The 18,501-nt window shown below is 37.6% G+C and overlaps 2 protein-coding genes across 2 annotated transcripts in view; both read left to right on the forward strand.

Annotated features, from left to right (window-relative positions):
* LOC127414395 (keratinocyte proline-rich protein-like) overlaps positions 1-18,501 on the forward strand; it is a 401,795-nt gene that overhangs the window by 95,198 nt on the left and 288,096 nt on the right. The gene's annotated exons all lie outside the window — the stretch shown is intronic.
* The window catches only part of LOC127414356 (signal-induced proliferation-associated 1-like protein 2), a 180,240-nt gene that overhangs the window by 51,007 nt on the left and 110,732 nt on the right, over positions 1-18,501 (forward strand). The gene's annotated exons all lie outside the window — the stretch shown is intronic.

The raw sequence follows: 18,501 nt of genomic DNA on the forward strand, positions 1-18,501 counted from the left end.
AGCTGTGAATTGCTCCGGTGAAGCAGAAATACAGTGTTGATGGAAACAGAGATACCAGTGTCTGGTTACGTCTCTCGTTTGGCCTTTTTTGCACCACGAGTGTAAAGAATTTAATAATCACTTTCCCGAGAATTACTGCCCTAACCTCGAGGTTAAAACAACTGTCCTTGAAGTTTTATTTAAACCAGAAAAATGGTTTCAAGTCCCTCTGAACTCTAATATGTGCCGTAACAGAGACTTGAACTTGAGTGCAGAATAACCTGTGAGCGACGTGTTAGATTTGTGCGTAATGTTTTGTATTCTCAAATAACAGGCCGTTTTATTCCCTCTAATGTTTTCAGCCCTTGAGAAAATTCAGACATTTACTCATGTCCTCATGTTGTTCCAGATCCGTATGACTTTCTTTCTTCGGTGGAACACAAAAGGAGATTTTTAGTAAAATGCCTCAGCTCCTCTTCTCCATACAATGAAAGTGAATGGGGACCAGTGTCCGTCAAGCTCCAAGATTGTTAAAAAAGCACCATAAAAGCATCATTTTAGTAGTCTCTTCGGCATGTGCACAATATTCAAAGTCTTCTGAAGCCATTAAATCACTTTGTTTGAGAAACAGTCGTTATTCTGTAAAAATCTTTTGCCGGTGAGTTTTGCATGAGCATGCACCACTCACATTTTCTTTAGAAAATGTCAAAATCTAGATTTTATTATTGGTGCCTTTTTATGTAATTGCAAAGACTGAGATATTATAGATACTAATTGGGTCTTTGAATATGTTTGTGTACTGTAGAAAGAATGATCCGTCTGTGTTTGAGCTTAGAAATATTTGGTTTGATTATTAATATTTACCCTCTCACCTCTGACACTTCAATTAGTTGTTGTGCTAGGTGTTTTCATTTAAGAGTTTTCTTGACTCTGGCACCACAGTAGGTTTTTATTCAGACTATCATGCATTTTCAAACTCTATTATGGCGTCCTGACTTTGTAGGCCTGCTGTCAGAGCTGGTTTGGATAATGAGGAGGTTTAGAATGATCCTCTTCTCTAGAGAACTACAGTGGCCGGCTGTTTTTGGCCTTCACTGATCTCAGGACAGTTTTGGAACAGCATGAGTTATTTTTGGGTGAACTATCCCTTAAAAACTTTTTCATTAGTTGTTTAGTGACAAAATTTTCTAGCCATGCAGAATGCAGCAGTAACTCTTATCTCAAATGTCCAGATCTGTGGCTAAAAATGGAAGGTTAACTATTTGTTTGGGAATGTAATCTTCTAAGCATAACTTGAAGGAAAGCTTCAGTTAGCATTTAAAGGCTCATTTGTTCATACTCCAGGTGTACTTGATTGTAGGATATAAATAAGCAAGGCCTTTTGCACGTTGCCATGTGACAAGTCTATTGGATTTTTTCACCTGTTTTAAAGTTTGCACAGTGAAATTGTATGTCTGAGGAATCCTTGAGGCATCATTCATGTCTGTAGGTCATATTAGTGGTCGACCGATATATTGCGAGGCCGTTAAATCGGCCTATAATCAGAAAGCAAGTCTAAATATCTTATGTGCTGCTTAGGTGAATGCATCTTTTTTAAAGGAATTTTAGACATTTTAAAATATTTAAATATTTAATATTATATTCAACATTCTCAGATAACAATTTTTTTTCTGCAGTATAGCTGCTAAAGAAAATGTATGTTGTTTTAAAGGAGTTTTAGATATTTATATTGGAAAACAAGCCAAAAAACAAACAAATCAAAAACGTATTTTGTTGCCGTGTATAATGGGGCAAAGACTACCCTCTCTTTCATCTTTCTGTTCACTTCAGTCCATCTTTAACTCACAAAAAAAACAAAAAAACTCTCTCTTATTAATAAAGCTGCATATTGCCAATTTTCTTCACAATAAGAAATGCACAGTGACATGGCTTGTGATTTATTGAATCATAATATATCACGTTATAATCTAGCTGCTTTAAGCATGCGCACTCAAGGGATGAGCGTCCCCATGACAGAGTGTGCATCAGCCGGGTGCAGTTTCAATCTCTCCCCCTTAGATCGGGACACTTCACGCAACTCATAGAAGAGGCGCTGACCGCACAGAGAATGCCAGTTTCGGAGCTTGTAGTTATTTACATAATCTCTCTCCTCAACAGTTCCCTGTAACTTTTAACTGTCTTGTCTAATGACAAAGAGGAAAATATCAATAAAACTAATATCATATTCCATCTGCAAATATGCACATATCTTGTTTAGACAGATGTAATAAACCAACCTCACAAAACTTCAGCAGATCTAGCATCCTGTGGAGCGCTCATAAATCTTCCTCTGAAGCATGTATTCTAACAGTCTCTCCTCAGCAGTTCCCTGTAGGGTTGCGCGGTATACCGGTACTAAAGAAATATCACAATACCAAAAAATGTAAAACGGTACGATATCATCTTGTTGTTAACCATATTAAATTATGCTGCCATTAGCAAAATGTAATGTAATGCGAGTTTTGTGATGAAATCAAAGACCATTTGAAAACAATAATAAAAAGCCTCCATATGGCCAAGTGTGATCATTAAACAGCAGAAGGATGTCATTTAATGAAATAATATAGTCACATGCGCTTCACGCCACAGTATGAATTAGAGCCGCCTCTATGCTCTGTCATCTCCTTCACACACACAAGCAGGCACACACATGAACACACACAAACGCAACACACACTACTAATGCTTGATTTTCATGCAGTGTGTCCAATAGTATCCATCAGCAGAGACGCAGTGCAGTGTGTTGAGTGTATTAACGGCTGTGAACTCTCAAATGAACTCTTTCTCCGTTGCAGCTCGAAGATTTCAGCTTGCGAGTCACGGGAAGCTTGATATAATGAACCCTTCACAAACAGGAAGAACTTCAAAGATCTTTCAAAATAAAAGTCCAGCTGAAACGAGAGCTCTATTCAACTGATTGCATGAAATTGAAGATATTATACTGTATAGAAGCAGTCGCAATAATACTCATTGTAACAATAATATATTATTAAACGGTTATATTATTAGTATTATTATCTGTAAGCAATATCACAAAAGCAAGTGTACTGAATATCAGCATGTTGTGAATCAGCCATGGCAGCCTTTTGCCTCAGGTAATCAGATTGTTTTCATTTAATGTTTTCATTAATACTGTAAAGCTCTGTTGTGCATATTTTTTTTAACCAAAAATAATATGTATGTATGTATGTATGTATGTATGTATGTATGTATGTATGTATATAGATATGTATGTATGTATGTATGTATGTATATAGATATGTATGTATGTATATAATGTATATAGATAGAGATAGGTATAGAAATAGATAGAGAGAGAGAGAGAGATAGATAGATATATAGATATAGATATAGAGAGATAGATATAGATATATATATATATATAGAGAGAGAGAGATAGATATAGATTATATATATATATATATATGAGATAGCGATATAGAGATAGATAGATATATATATAGATATAGAAAGATAAAGATAAAAAAAAAAAAAAAAATTTCTTTATTTATCACACATTATACATTTGCACATATATGGTGAAATTCTTCTTTTTCACATATCCCAGCTAGGCTGGGGTCAGAGTGCAGGGTCAGCTATGATACAGCGCCCCTGGAGCAGATAGGGTCAAGGGCCTTGCTCAAGGGCCCAACAGTGGCATCTTGGCAGTGCTGGGGCTTGAACCCCCGACCTTCTGATCAGTAACCCAGAGCCTTAACCGCTGAGCTACCACTGTCCCTATATAGAGAGAGAGAGAGAGAGAGAGAGAGATAGATTATATATATATATATATGAGATAGCGATATAGAGATAGATAGATATATATATAGATATAGAAAGATAAAGATATATAGAGAGAGAGAGAGAGAGAGAGAGAGAGAGAGAGAGAGAGATAGATAGATAGATAGAAAGATAAAGATATATATATATATACAGGTGCATCTCAATAAATTACAATGTCTTGGAAAAGTTCATTTATTTCAGTAATTCAACTCAAATTGTGAAACTCGTGTATTAAATGAATTCAGTGCACACAGACTGAAGTAGTTTAAGTCTTTGGTTCTTTTAATTGTGATGATTTTGGCTCACATTTAACAAAAACCCACCAATTCACTATCTCAAAAAATTAGAATACATCATAAGACCAATAAAAAAAACATTTTTAGTGAATTGTTGGCCTTCTGGAAAGTATGTTAATTTACTGTATATGTACTCAATACTTAGTAGGGGCTCCTTTTGCTTTAATTACTGCCTCAATTTGGCGTGGCATGGAGGTGATCAGTTTGTGGCACTGCTGAGGTGGTATGGAAGCCCAGGTTTCTTTGACAGTGGCCTTCAGCTCATCTGTATTTTTTGGTCTCTTGTTTCTCATTTTCCTCTTGACAATACCCCATAGATTCACTATGGGGTTCAGGTCTGGTGAGTTTGCTGGCCAGTCAAGCACACCAACACCATGGTCATTTAACCAACTTTTGGTGCTTTTGGCAGTGTGGGCAGGTGCCACATCCTGCTGGAAAATGAAATCAGCATCTTTAAAAAGCTGGTCAGCAGAAGGAAGCATGAAATGCTCCAAAATTTCTTGGTAAACGGGTGCAGTGACTTTGGTTTTCAAAAAACACAATGGACCAACACCAGCAGATGACATTGCACCCCAAATCATCACAGACTGTGGAAACTTAACACTGGACTTCAAGCAACTTGGGCTATGAGCTTCTCCACCCTTCCTCCAGACTCTAGGACCTTGGTTTCCAAATGAAATACAAAACTTGCTCTCATCTGAAAAGAGGACTTTGGACCACTGGGCAACAGTCCAGTTCTTCTTCTCCTTAGCCCAGGTAAGACGCCTTTGACGTTGTCTGTGGTTCAGGAGTGGCTTAACAAGAGGAATACAACAACTGTAGCCAAATTCCTTGATACGTCTGTGTGTGGTGGCTCTTGATGCCTTGACCCCAGCCTCAGTCCATTCCTTGTGAAGTTCACCCAAATTCTTGAATCGATTTTGCTTGACAATCCTCATAAGGCTGCGGTTCTCTCGGTTGGTTGTGCATCTTTTTCTTCCACAATTTTCCCTTCCACTCAACTTTCTGTTAACGTGCTTGGATACAGCACTCTGTGAACAGCCAGCTTCTTTGGCAATGAATGTTTGTGGCTTACCCTCCTTGTGAAGGGTGTCAATGATTGTCTTCTGGACAACTGTCAGATCAGCAGTCTTCCCCATGATTGTGTAGCCTAGTGAACCAAACTGAGAGACCATTTTGAAGGCTCAGGAAATCTTTGCAGGTGTTTTGAGTTGATTAGCTGATTGGCATGTCACCATATTCTAATTTTTTGAGATAGTGAATTGGTGGGTTTTTGTTAAATGTGAGCCAAAATCATCACAATTAAAAGAACCAAAGACTTAAACTACATCAGTCTGTGTACACTGAATTTATTTAATACACGAGTTTCACAATTTGAGTTGAATTACTGAAATAAATGAACTTTTCCACGACATTCTAATTTATTGAGATGCACCTGTATATATATATATACACAGCTCTGGAAAAAATGAAAGAGACCACTGCAAAATGATCAGTTTCTCTGGATTTACTATTTATAGGTATGTGTTTGAGTAAAATAAACATTTTTGTTTTATTCTATAAAGTACTGACAACATTTCTCCCAAATTCCAAATAAAAATATTGTCATTTAAAACATTTATTTGCAGAAAATGACAACTGGTCAAAATAACAAAAAAGATGCTGTGTTTTCAGACCTCGAATAATGCAAAAAAAACAAGTTCATATTCATTTTGAAACAGCACAATACAAATGTTTTAACTTGGGAAGAGTTCAGATTGAAGAGTTTTCAATCACAGCTTTCATGCGTCTTGGCATGTTCTCTACCAGTCTTTCACATTGCTGTTGGGTGACTTTATGCCACTCTGGCGCAAAACTTCAAGCAGCTCGGCTTTGTTTGATGGCTTGTGGCCATCCATCTTCCTCTTGATCATATTCCAGAAGTTTTCAGTGGGGTTCAGGTCTGGAGATTGGGCTGGCCATGACAGGGACTTGATCTGGTGCTCCTCCATCCACAACTTTATTGACCTGGCTGTGTGGCATGGAGCATTGTCCTGCTGGAAAACCCAATCCTCAGAGTTGGGGAACATTGTCAGCGCAGAAGGAAGCAAGTTGTCTTCCAGGATAACCTTGTACGTGGCTTGATTCATACGTCCTTCACAAAGATGAATCTGCCCGATTCCAGCCTTGCTGAAGCACCCTCTGATCATCACCGATCAAAGTATCGAGTTAGTATCGATACCGAGGTACCAGGGCTGGTATCGTACTGAAGCCAAAATTTTGGTATCGGGGCAACACTAGTTCCCTATAACTTTTCTAACGATAAAAGACAAATATCAATAAACTTCTATTATATACCAAATGTAAATATGCAGATATCTCGTTTAAACAGATGTAATTCATGAACCTCATGAAAATACAGCGTTTTCTTCCTGTCGAGCGCTCATCTAATATCTTCATCTGAAGTGCGTATTCCATCGGCCAGAATCAAAACTTCAGGATCAAAGGTTCCTCTGATTCACAAATCATGACGGTCACTCTGTGACAATCCAAGCAGGCGATCCAGGCCGTTTAAACTGTCAGGAGATTGCTGCTCGCGCTTGATCCGCACGAGCGCATGAGTGCAACTTCAAAGTAAAAGCGCTTCACGTGCACTATGAGTAAATGTCTTATTCAATATGAACTGTATGTGCAATTGGTTTTATTCTGTATTTTTTTACAAAAATGCGATTGCTAACATGGACATGCCATTCATGGTTGCTGGACTACTGTGTGTACTGTTATTTCCTTCTTCCTAATATATTAACAATTTCTTCATGTGCAAATAAATTACTAAAATTTGATTTAAAATACAATATAATTTTTTTAGATTCTTTTTTTTACAAAGTTAAAGTTTTGTGTGAAATTGAGTAAATATATATTTTTTTAATTTAGCACTATTTTTTTTTAGCAATTTTATGTTAATGTTATTTACTATATTAAATTGTGTGATATATCGGCATTGTATCGGCCTATCGGCCACCATGCAAAATATTATTTATTTATTTTTTTCATCTTTTTGCATTGATTTGTGGTCAAATATGACCAGGATATTTTATTGACAGGTTTTGTGAAAAGCACCAAAGTAGAGAAAGTAGCCTATTTTTGTATTTTAGAAATATTAGTCAACGTTGCCTTCAAACGATATGTTTAATTTGACAGCACGTTTAAACTCACACAGCCTCTAATCAGGCCACCATGTCAAATGATTATTTTAAGACCCTGCAAAACAGCTCCGCTCTGCATGAAGAGACGTGAAAACAACCCAGCCGATGACTGAAAATGAGTTCATTGCCGTAATTAGTCTCGCAACCTTCCCCCTCCTCCCCGAATCAATTTCTTTGGCCTTGGAGGTTGACCAAAGATAATGACTGCTGAGTATTTCTCGTTAAAGACCTTTGTGTGTGTGTGACAGACCACCCATTATCATTGCAGCTTAATGTGTGCGCGCGCACACACACACACACACACACACAGAAGGCCCAGTCAGTAAATGAGCCCTGTACGGGTCAGAGGTCACGGGGGACGATATATTTTTTGCTGACCAAGAAGTTGTGCTGCAATCAGGGCAGTGAAGAGAAAGACAGGACTCGATTGAGAACATTTATCATTGTCTGTGTTCAACACAACTGGAGGAGTTTGATAGGCATCTAATGGAGTTCAGAGAGAGTGTAGCAGATGCTTTTTCTGTGCCGGGTTGATCCTTGCACCGGATCCTAACAAGCATGGTGCGATAGAGGTGAACTGCTACAGATAGCTGCTTTGGAACGATCGGTAATCTGCAAAAATGAACAACGATAGTTTGCTGATATTTTCTTTCTTTTTTTTTCTTTTTTTTTACATCTTTGAACGTTTATTTATATAACTGTTATTGATTGGTTATTTTGACAGATGATGTCCCTAGAGAAAATAAGTAAAGCCTGTATTTATACAATAGTGGATTACCAGACAATTATGACAGCTACTTAAAAATGATGGTCTGCAGTTGATGAATTACTGCTCATACAGTATTTATTAGCTTATATGACAATGTTTACTTCATAGTGTTTGTAATAGGGCTGCAACGGTACACAAAATTCACAGTTCGATACGTACCTCAGTTTTGGGGTTGCAGTTCGGTACGGATTCGGTACAGCTGCGAAACCAAAGAATCTTTCTTTAAATGATTTATTTTGAAAACACAGTAGCTGATGCGCAACAATTATTATTGTGAAGCCTCATTTATACATGACTGCACTATGCATATTTTTTCAACGAAATTACAATAAAAAACTTAAGGCCACGTCCACACTAATACGTTTGAAAACGCATCTTTTTCTCTACATTTTGGTCTTCCGTCCACACTGAGACAGCGTTGTTTTCAGTGAAAGCTGAGCTTTTTGAAAACCCTCCCCAAGTGGATAAATTTGAAAACACCATCTTCACATTGTAGTGTGGACAGGGAAAATAGATATATCTGAAAATGATGATATATTTGTTGTCATGTGATCCATTAAATCAAAACAATCAAGATGGCGGCCCGTGTTATAGTGGTGCTGTTGTGCCTGATATTCACTTTGAAAGATAAATGTTACTTTGTACAACCTTCACATTGCATTCCTTCAAAGGCGACGGGAAGTTTACTCGGAATTGGTGTCTGGCAACGGAACACGAGGACAATTGCGCTTCAGACCGTACATGCAACAGCAATTTTTTTCGCATGCGCAGTAAGAGGATTTAAGCATTTTCATACGTTTCAGTGCGGACGAGCAACTTTTGGAAAACGCTTGAAAACGGCAGTGTAGACTGAGACCATTTCAAAAACGAAAATGCTGTTTTCAGATGTATCTAAATGAATGTAGATGTAGCCTGAGAGCCTCTTATATGCACATTGTATACAAACATAAATAATAATAAAAGGAAAAATAGTTCTGTTAAGTTTTGATCCCATGCAGTCCCGTGTTGCTCCGCAATATTTTTTCATTTTAGTTCTACGTGGTTTTGTGTTGTTCGTTATATGTTGTTTTAATACTGGTTGCACGCATACTAAGATATGTAATTACTCGTGTGACTGCATGTACTGTACCGTTCGGTTTGGCGTGGATACATGTACCGTTGTAGCCCTAGTTTGTATTGTAAAACATTGTACATGTAACTCCTTTTTCACTATAAATCTTGACATCTGCAGTCTGCTTGGTGTGATCATGATTTCAAGCTCGATTACACTTTCTAGTTCTTGACGCATGCACTGAGGGAAGTTGCTGTGTCCCAAATAACACACTATGCACTTACAAAATGTACTATGCACTCAGCCATGTAGTGAAGTTTTAAAGTGTAGTATCGTCCCAAATGGAACACTTAATGTTTTTTTTACTACACGGAAGTGATCGCTGTTTAACAGCTGACGGAAGTGACGTTTCAAACCCAAGCGTTGTATTGCCGCTAGCTTTAGCACACTATCCACCCTCAGTTCAACACTTATATCTCAATAACATACATATTCACACAGCATGGTATGATGGTAAAGCATTTAACTCAAGTTTGTAAGGTGCTGTTTTCACAGAAGTTTCGTAAGTTTTCATATTCTCCATTATTTACAATTGTTTTGCCAGATCGCCATTGCTGTCAGTAACTCCGCCCCTTCCGCTATGTACGGCAAGCCGCGTGTGCAGAGTGCACGAAGTGTCCAACATTCCACACTCCGTTTTGACGGTTGAAAAGTGCATCATCCGGATACTCGTAGTACACTCTTTTTGTTGCATTTTCAGTGTAAACATACTACTCGCACTACTTACACTTCAAAATGACGTAAAATAGTGCAGAAGTGTGCGGTTTGGGATGCAACAAGTCATTTGAGTTTGCAAAGTCATAAGGGTAAATGATGAGAGAAGTATTATTTTTAGGTGAACTATTTCTTTAAAAGCTCCACTAAGTCAGTGTTTACATTCTTGAGGAAGTCAAACTACCAATGACTTACTTTTAGTTGACTTTGCAAATTTAACTTGTATATTAGCCTATTATGTTTTAACATAAAAAAATAAATAATTTCCCCTTTAAACCCAATTTGCCAAAATAAATGTATGGATTACTGAATTCTACACAGCCTTGGAAATCATTGTCAGTGATTTGCATGTTGTTTGCTTTGATTAATTAGTGCTTCAAGACATTTAGATTTGTAATCAGCATTCAGGGCAAAAATCTGTTTGTATGGAATTCACCTACATCAATTACATTGAAACGCTTTTAATCATGAATAGTCAACGAGTCTCATCTACAGCTGCGTTTGGTAGACAGAACTTTTCTCAATGACCCTGCTCTCTCTCTCGTGTGTGTGTGTGTGTGTGTGTGTGTGTGTGTGTGTTTTGGTGATTGTGTCAGTGTGAAAAGGGATTACGTAACCGGATCCCCTATGTTTTGTCCTTGCTCGTCCTTTCAGAAAAGCCTGTCTCACTTAATGAAGTTATTATGTTGCTGTTTCAGTGTGAATATGGCTAGTTAGGTTACAGCACTTCAGATCCAAAATTCTTCTCACTAATATCGCTGCAAAGGAGTAAGCAAGGGAGTGCAGGGAAAATCAACACGAGGGAACCAAAGTAATCATTCTTGGAGCTAGTTTTCTCTTTTCAGCCTCATAGAAATGTCACGGTTGTTTTAACATTGTGAACTCATTTACAAAAAAAGTATCATATGCATTGGTCATGGTAGCATTAACACAAGTATGCACCATATTTTACTATGTTTTTTGGTCAAGTATGATGCAAAATACAACAATCAGTTATATTAGAATAATAAGTAATACGTGCAATAACAGAACATTTTCTATTTACACAATTTTTGCAGTGGTTGAGCTTTGTAACCAATCACAGACATGTCCGTTGCATAATTACGTGTATAATTTATTTGTAACAAATTATAACGGTGTTTTTCATGCTGCTCAGAGAGCCAATGTGAAATCTTTATTTACTTATATAGAAAAGAGCAATAAAGTCAGTCAGGAGCACGATTGTCAGCTTGTTCTAGATTTGTAGCCTATTTAACCTCGTGTGACCCCACATCCTTTTGCGCGGACATTGTGTTTTGTCTTCGCTGTACAGTATGCACAGTCAATCCGCGCATCTTATCACGTGGCTCGCTGTGCATGACACCGTGGAGACTCACAGCATGTGGAGGCTCATGAGTTGTGCGTGGATGCCGCGGAGAATAGCGTGAAGCCTCCACATGTGCTAAGTCTCCGCGGTAATGCGCTCAACAAGCCACGTGATACGATGCGCGGATTGACGGTCTCTGACGCGGAAGCAAATGAGATTCGTCCTCCGCCACCCGGATTGAGGCGAGTCACTATGCCACCATGAGGACTTAGAGGGCGCTGGGAATTGGGCATTCCAAATTGGGGAGAAAAGGGGAGAAAAAAAAAAAGAATCATGAACCGAACCAATCATGAGATGAGTGAATTGTTATACCCCTAACAATAATTGTTTCAGATGTAATCGTGCAGCCCTACAAGATAGGTTTTTAATGTAAATTTTATTCAGCAAAATTAATCGCAATTACAATATCATGGGAAATAATTGTCAGTTACGATTTGTCATGAACTCGTACAGCAGTCCAAAAGAGGCATGTTAATGTAAATTCTATTAATCAAAATTAATCACAATTTCAAGGGGGAAAAAATGTCATGAAATTATGTCATATTTGTGCTGCCCCAATAAAAATACATTTGGAAATTCTTAACAAGGGTGATGTACATCCTGTGTGGTGTAATATGGTCTTTAATATGTTGTATGTGACCCACTCCATTAAAATAACTTGCATTGATTAAGTGGGGTTTATTCATGGTCATAGTTCTTCTGATAATATTAGACGTTTATAAATATTATGTGGTCAGTAGCGAATGGTCAGACCCCGATCTCTGCAATCTCACTTGACAACGAGAAGGCATTTGATAGGGTGAAATGGGACTATCTTTGTAAGATTTTGGAAATGTACGGGTTTGGGAACACTTTTTTATTGGGTGGATTCAATTACTTTTATTATTTGTCTCTGACCCAAGTATATCTATGCCTAGCCTCCATAAAATTATTAATTCCTTCTTCAAATTTTCAGGATACAGGGTGAACTGGTCTAAATCGGAAGCTCTTGCTCTGACAGCATATTGCCCCACTACAGCTTTCCAACCTGGTGTCTTTCAATGGCCCAAGCAAGGCATTAGGTATTTAGGCATTTTATTTCCAGCAAATCTGAAAGATTTGTTAATTTTGACCCATTTAATGAAAAAGTTCTCGTGTGATGTTGATAGGTGGGCTTCTCTACATTTGTCTATGGCTGGGAAGGTCAATGTTATAAAAATGAATTATATCCCCAAATTCAATTATCTACTACAATTTCTCCCCTTAGAAGTTCCTCTTTCTTCTTTTAAACAATTTGTTAGCATATCCAAGTCCTTTATTTGGAATGGTAAACGACCTCGGTTGCATTTCAGTAAGTTACATAGACCAATTGACAAAGGAGGTTTAGGCCTCCCCCCAAAAAGTTTTATTACTGTGCTTTTAATCTTAGACACTTGGCCCATTGGTCTCTTCCACCTGGGAGAGCCCCTCCCTGGTACTACTTTGAACAAGCGGTCTTTGCCCCAATCTCGCCATTGCAAAGTATTTCTATCAAACTGCCTGAAGAAGTAAAAATGCATCCCATTATTTCACACTTACATTCAGTATGGACAAAGATTTCCTATTTGTTCAATTTTGATATTAACCTAAATGTTTCCTCAAGCATATGGCTGAACCCCAAATTATGTATTAACAAGTCCCCATTTTGCTGGAAGGAACTGTTTGAGAGGGGTGTTGCTTCATTTGGTGATCTTCATGAAAACGGATATTTGAAAATATGACACAGCAGTTTGGGATTTCTAGGTCTCAATTTTTGCAGGTATTTACAGTTGCGCCATTTACTTTGTACTATTTTTGGTGGCAGTACACACTCCCTAAAGCTGCAGACACCCTCTGTATGATGCTCACAGCCTTTGGAAAGGGTCATGAAGCATCAGTATATTATTCCTTGTTGATTCAGAGTCTTGGTGATAGGGCCTTAACAGCTCTTAAGAGGTTATGGGAAAGAGATTTGAACTTGGTATTGGAGGACGGGGAGTGGCAAATAATTTTTTAAAATGTTAAAACTATGTGTAGGGATGCAAGGGTACGCCTTATTCAGTTTTAGATTTTGCATTGTTTCTATTGGACTCCCTCTAGATTGTTTAGGCTTGGTTTACAAGACAAACCTATCTGCTGGGGATGTCAGTTGGAGGATGGAGACATGGCCCATGTTCTGTGGTTCTGTGCTAAGATTCAAGAATTCTGGTTAAGAGGTTTTAGATACTCAGATTTCATTCTGCCCCAGACTGTGTATATTGGGTGATGGGGTGAGTCATTCAAGTAGGTGACAAATATACAAATGGAATTCTTTCTATGATTTATTCTAATAATGGTGGTTTAAATTGATTCTGTGTGTGTGTGTGTGTGTGTGTGTATATGTGTATGTATATATATATATATATATATATACTGTTGTGCTCAAAAGTTTGCATACCCTTGGAGAATTGGTAATATATGTACCATTTTTAAAGAAAACATGAGTGAGCAGGCAAAACACATTTCATTTATTTCTTATGGGATTCATATTGAACTGTAGGTTATAACAGAATGGCACAATCATAAAACAAAACATGGCAACAAAGAAAAAATGAAATGACCCCTGTTCAAAAGTCTGCATACCCTTAGTTCTTAATACTGTGCATTGCCCCCTTTAGCATCAATGACAGCGTGCAGTCTTTTGTAATAGTTGTCTATGAGGCCCCAAATTCTTGCAGGTGGTATAGCTGCCCATTCGTCTTGGCAAAATGCCTCCAGGTCATGCAAAGTCTTTGGTCGTCTTGCATGAATTGCACGTTTGAGATCTCCCCAGAGTGGCTCGATGATATTAAGGTCAGGAGACTGTGATGGCCACTCCAGAACCTTCAACTTTTTCTGCTGTAACCACTGGAGGGTCAACTTGGCCTTGTGCTTAGGGTCATTGTCATGCTGGAAAGTCCAAGAGCATCCCATGCGCAGCTTTCGTGCAGAAGAATGCAAATTGTCTGCTAGTATTTTCTGATAACATGCTTCTTTCATCTTGCCATCAGTTTTCACAAGATTCCCCGTGCCTTTAGAGCTCACACACCCCTGAAACATCAGTGAGCCACCACCATGCTTCACAGTGGGGATGGTATTATTTTCACTATAGGCCTTGTTGACCCCTCTCCAAACATAGCGCTTATGGTTGTGAGCATAAAGCTCTATTTTGGTCTCGTCACTGTTGTGAGGCGTGTCAAGGTGTTGTCGGGCATATTGTAACCGGGCTTTTTTGTGGCATGGCGCAGTAAAGGCTTCTTTCTGGCAACTCGACCATGCAGCTCATTTTTGTTCAAGTATCGTCGTATTGTGCTCCTTGAAACAACCACACTGTCTTTTTCCAGAGCAGCCTGTATTTCTCCTGAGGTTACCTGTGGGTTTTTCTTTGTATCCTGAACAGTTCTTCTGGCAGTTGTGGCTGAAATCTTTCTTGGTCTACCTGACCTTGGCTTGGTATCAAGAGATCCCCGAATTTTCCACTTCTTAATAAGTGATTGAACAGTACTGACTGGCATTTTCAAGGCTTTGGATATCTTTTTATATCCTTTTCCATCTTTATAAAGTTCCATTACCTTGTTACGCAGGTTTTTTGACAGTTCTTTTCTGCTCCCCATGGCTCAGTATCTAGCCTGCTCAGTGCATCCACGTGAGAGCTAACAAACTCATTGACTATTTATACACAGACACTAATTGCAATTTAAAAAGTCACAGGTGTGGGAAATTAACCTTTAATTGCCATTTAAACCTGTGTGTGTCACCTTGTGTGTCTGTAACAAGGCCAAACATTCAAGGGTATGTAAACTTTTGATCAGGGCCATTTGGGTGATTTCTGTTATCATTATGATTTAAAAAGGAGCCAAACAACTATGTGATGATAAATGGCTTCATATGATCACTATCCATAAATAAAAGGCATATTTTCAAAATCAGTGCCAAACTTTCACAATTTCTTCCTGGATATGCAAACTTTTGAGCACAACTGTATATATACATATATATATATATATATATATATATATATATATATTCTGTTTATTCTGTTTTTTTTATATATGAATCAAAAAGTGTTGTTAACAAAAAAAAAAAAAAAAAAAAAAACAAAACAATCGTAATGGGCCATTTTTGAAAAAACATAAATGAACATCAGATGAGATGTTGAAAGGCAGAATGACATTGGCTGAAAGTATCTCTCATGTACTAGCTGAATCAGTGCATCAGTGATGACATGTCAACAACCTTCACTTAACTGTATACATTTACCTCAGGAAAATTATGCAAAGTCCATAGTTTGTTTTTTGGATAAAATGAACTGTATTAAATGATTATCTCTCAGCAACGGTTTGGGATAGAAGCATAAAGCATATATCACTAGAAAGCTGAGACTTTCCCTTTTACGTTAGTTCATACAACTCAAAATGTGATTCTGGGTCAGTTCTACTCCAAATGTTGGAGCAAGTTACGTATGCTCCTTGAATGTTCCTGTAACCAAGCTGGTAGTAGCAACACAAAAGCCTTGGGTTCGATCCTTAGGGAGCACATACTGATAAACTGCATACATGAACACACTGTAAGTTGCTTTCTGTAAAAGTGTCTGCCAAATGCATAAATGTAAATGCTTTTTGTCTAAAGACTGCACCCCCCACACCTCTCAGTTCAGTGTTCTCAGTCCTAGTTGCCTTATATAGAAATCAACCAGCTGTGCATTTGGGTCAAACCGTCTTTTCAGGGTTAAACTACAACTTCCAGGTCAATCAAAAACTTTGCTTTAGATACAATACAGATTGCTTACAGTATACTTTAATCACACCTTTGCAATAATGCTAACATCAACATATCAAAATGTTAATAACTGCACTAGTCTTAATATTCTATATTTAATATATTTAGCAGCCCTTTGCCCCCTCTTATGTTAAGTACACAGACAAAAGCATGTACATTTAAGCTAATCTTTATGTCTCCCACATTTCCCCTCCAGATGTTGCTTATCCTCTTTTAAAAGTAAATGGCTTTAAAATATATGTTGTGCAGTGGTTTAAAGTACACCAGATATTGAACTGAAGACAGGATGTAATACACATCCTTACCACTTTTATACGCCATGAAAATAGAAATTATGATTGGTGGTACTGTTGCAAAAAAAAAAAGAAGAGCCATAGCCTTTATGTTATAGGTCAACCAGTTTGATGGATTTAGCAGTATTTATTTATTTTTCTGTGCTGATAGCAATGTCAGGTCATGTTAGAAGATTCTATATAGCACATTATATCACCATTTCACAATGCATGAATGTGGCACTCACACGATATTCATGAAACATGAAAAAGCCATTTAGGTCATCAGGGCACCTTCCCAACCCACAAATTATGAGCTTCACTGCTGAGCTCAAGTGAACTTCAAATGCCGGAGAGCCCGCAGAGGGAACCTTTGAACAAGATTTTATGTATGCATTATATGTATACTGAATATATACACTGTTGGCCAAAAGTTTGGAATAATGTACAGATTTTGCTGTTTCTGAAGGAAATTGGTGCTTTAATTCACCAAAGTGGCATTCAACTGATCACAAAGTATAGTCAGGACATTACTGATGTAAAAAAACAGCACCATCACTATTTGAAAAAAGTCATTTTTGATCAAATCTAGACAGCAGCCATCACTCCAACACCTTATCCTTGAGTAATCATGCTAAATTGATCATTTGGTACTAGAAAATCACTTGCCATTATATCAAACACAGTTGAAAGATATTTGGTTCATTAAATGAAGCTTAACATTGTCTTTGTGTTTGTTTTTGAGTTGCCAAAGTATGCAATAGACTGGCATGTCTTAAGGTCAATATTAGGTCAAAATGGCAAAAAAGAAACCGCTTTCTCTAGAAACTCGTCAGTCAATCATTGTTTTGAGGAATGAAGGCTATACAATGCTTGAAATTGCCAAAAAACTGAAGATTTCATACAAAGGTGTACACTACAGTCTTCAAAGACAAAGAACAACTGGCTCTAACAAGGACAGAAAGAGATGTGGAAGGCCAGATGTACAACTAAACAAGAGGATAAGTACATCAGAGTCTCTAGTTTGAGAAATAGACACCTCACATGTCCTCAGCTGACAGCTTCATTGAATTCTACCCGCTCAACACCAGTTTCATGTACAACAGTAAAGAGAAGACTCAGGGGTGTAGGCCTTATGGGAAGAATTGCAAAGAAAAAGACACTTTTGAAACAGAAAAACAAAAAGAAAATGTTCGAGTGGGCAAAGAAACACAGACATTGGTCAACAGATAATTGGAAAAGAGTGTTATGGATCTTAATCCCATTGAGCTTTTGTGGGATCAGCTAGACTGTAAGGTGCGTGAGAAGTGCCCGACAAGACAGACACATCTATGGCAAGTGCTACAGGAAGTGTGGGGTGAAATATCACCTGAGTATCTGGACAAACTGACAGCTGGAATGCCAAGGATCTGCAAAGCTGTCATTGCTGCACGTGGAGGATTTTTTGATGAGAACTCTTTGAAGAAGTTTAAGAAGTTCTGAACATTTTCTTCAAATTGTAATAGTAATTGTTCACATTATTAATGTCCTGACTATACATTGTGATCAGTTGAATGCCACTTTGGTGAATTAAAGTACCAATTTCTTTCCATAAGAGCAAAATCTGCACATTATTCCAAAGTTTTTGGCCACCAGTTTATATACAGTATATAGGACCGTTACCACGTCTTTTGAAGGCTGTAACTAATATTCTGAACACTGGTCAAATGACAAGTGAAGAGCATGCTTGAGACAAGTAATGGTTAAAGAAAATTCAAGGTAAATATATCTTGTGGGCAGAATATTTTTATTGCAGTCATTTCTAAGTTGTAATACAGCCAAATTATGAACAAAGTGTGGAAAATATTAATTAACTGTGTGTATTTAGGATGCATAAAATATTAGCAATGAAATTAGCCTTAGCTAGACAAAGGACTGGGCCATTTTATTTCAAAAACATTAAAAATTTCATTTCCATCACTGTCATTTCCACCACAGAATTTCATTTAACACAATGCAGAATTTAAGATGTGCTGGTAATGACACTGTGCTGGGAATTTTAAGGCATTTTCAGAAAATAAAATACATAAATTGTGCATGTACATTTGATGCATGTACACATGCTGTTTGACATTTTTAGTAGATACAAACTTGTATGAGTGTGAAATTGTTTTTAATGAGTCTACTTTCTAGAAGTCCACGGTGCTTAAAGTG

This window comes from Myxocyprinus asiaticus, chromosome 23, assembly GCF_019703515.2.
Source record: "Myxocyprinus asiaticus isolate MX2 ecotype Aquarium Trade chromosome 23, UBuf_Myxa_2, whole genome shotgun sequence".
Taxonomy (NCBI): Eukaryota; Metazoa; Chordata; class Actinopteri; order Cypriniformes; family Catostomidae; genus Myxocyprinus; species Myxocyprinus asiaticus.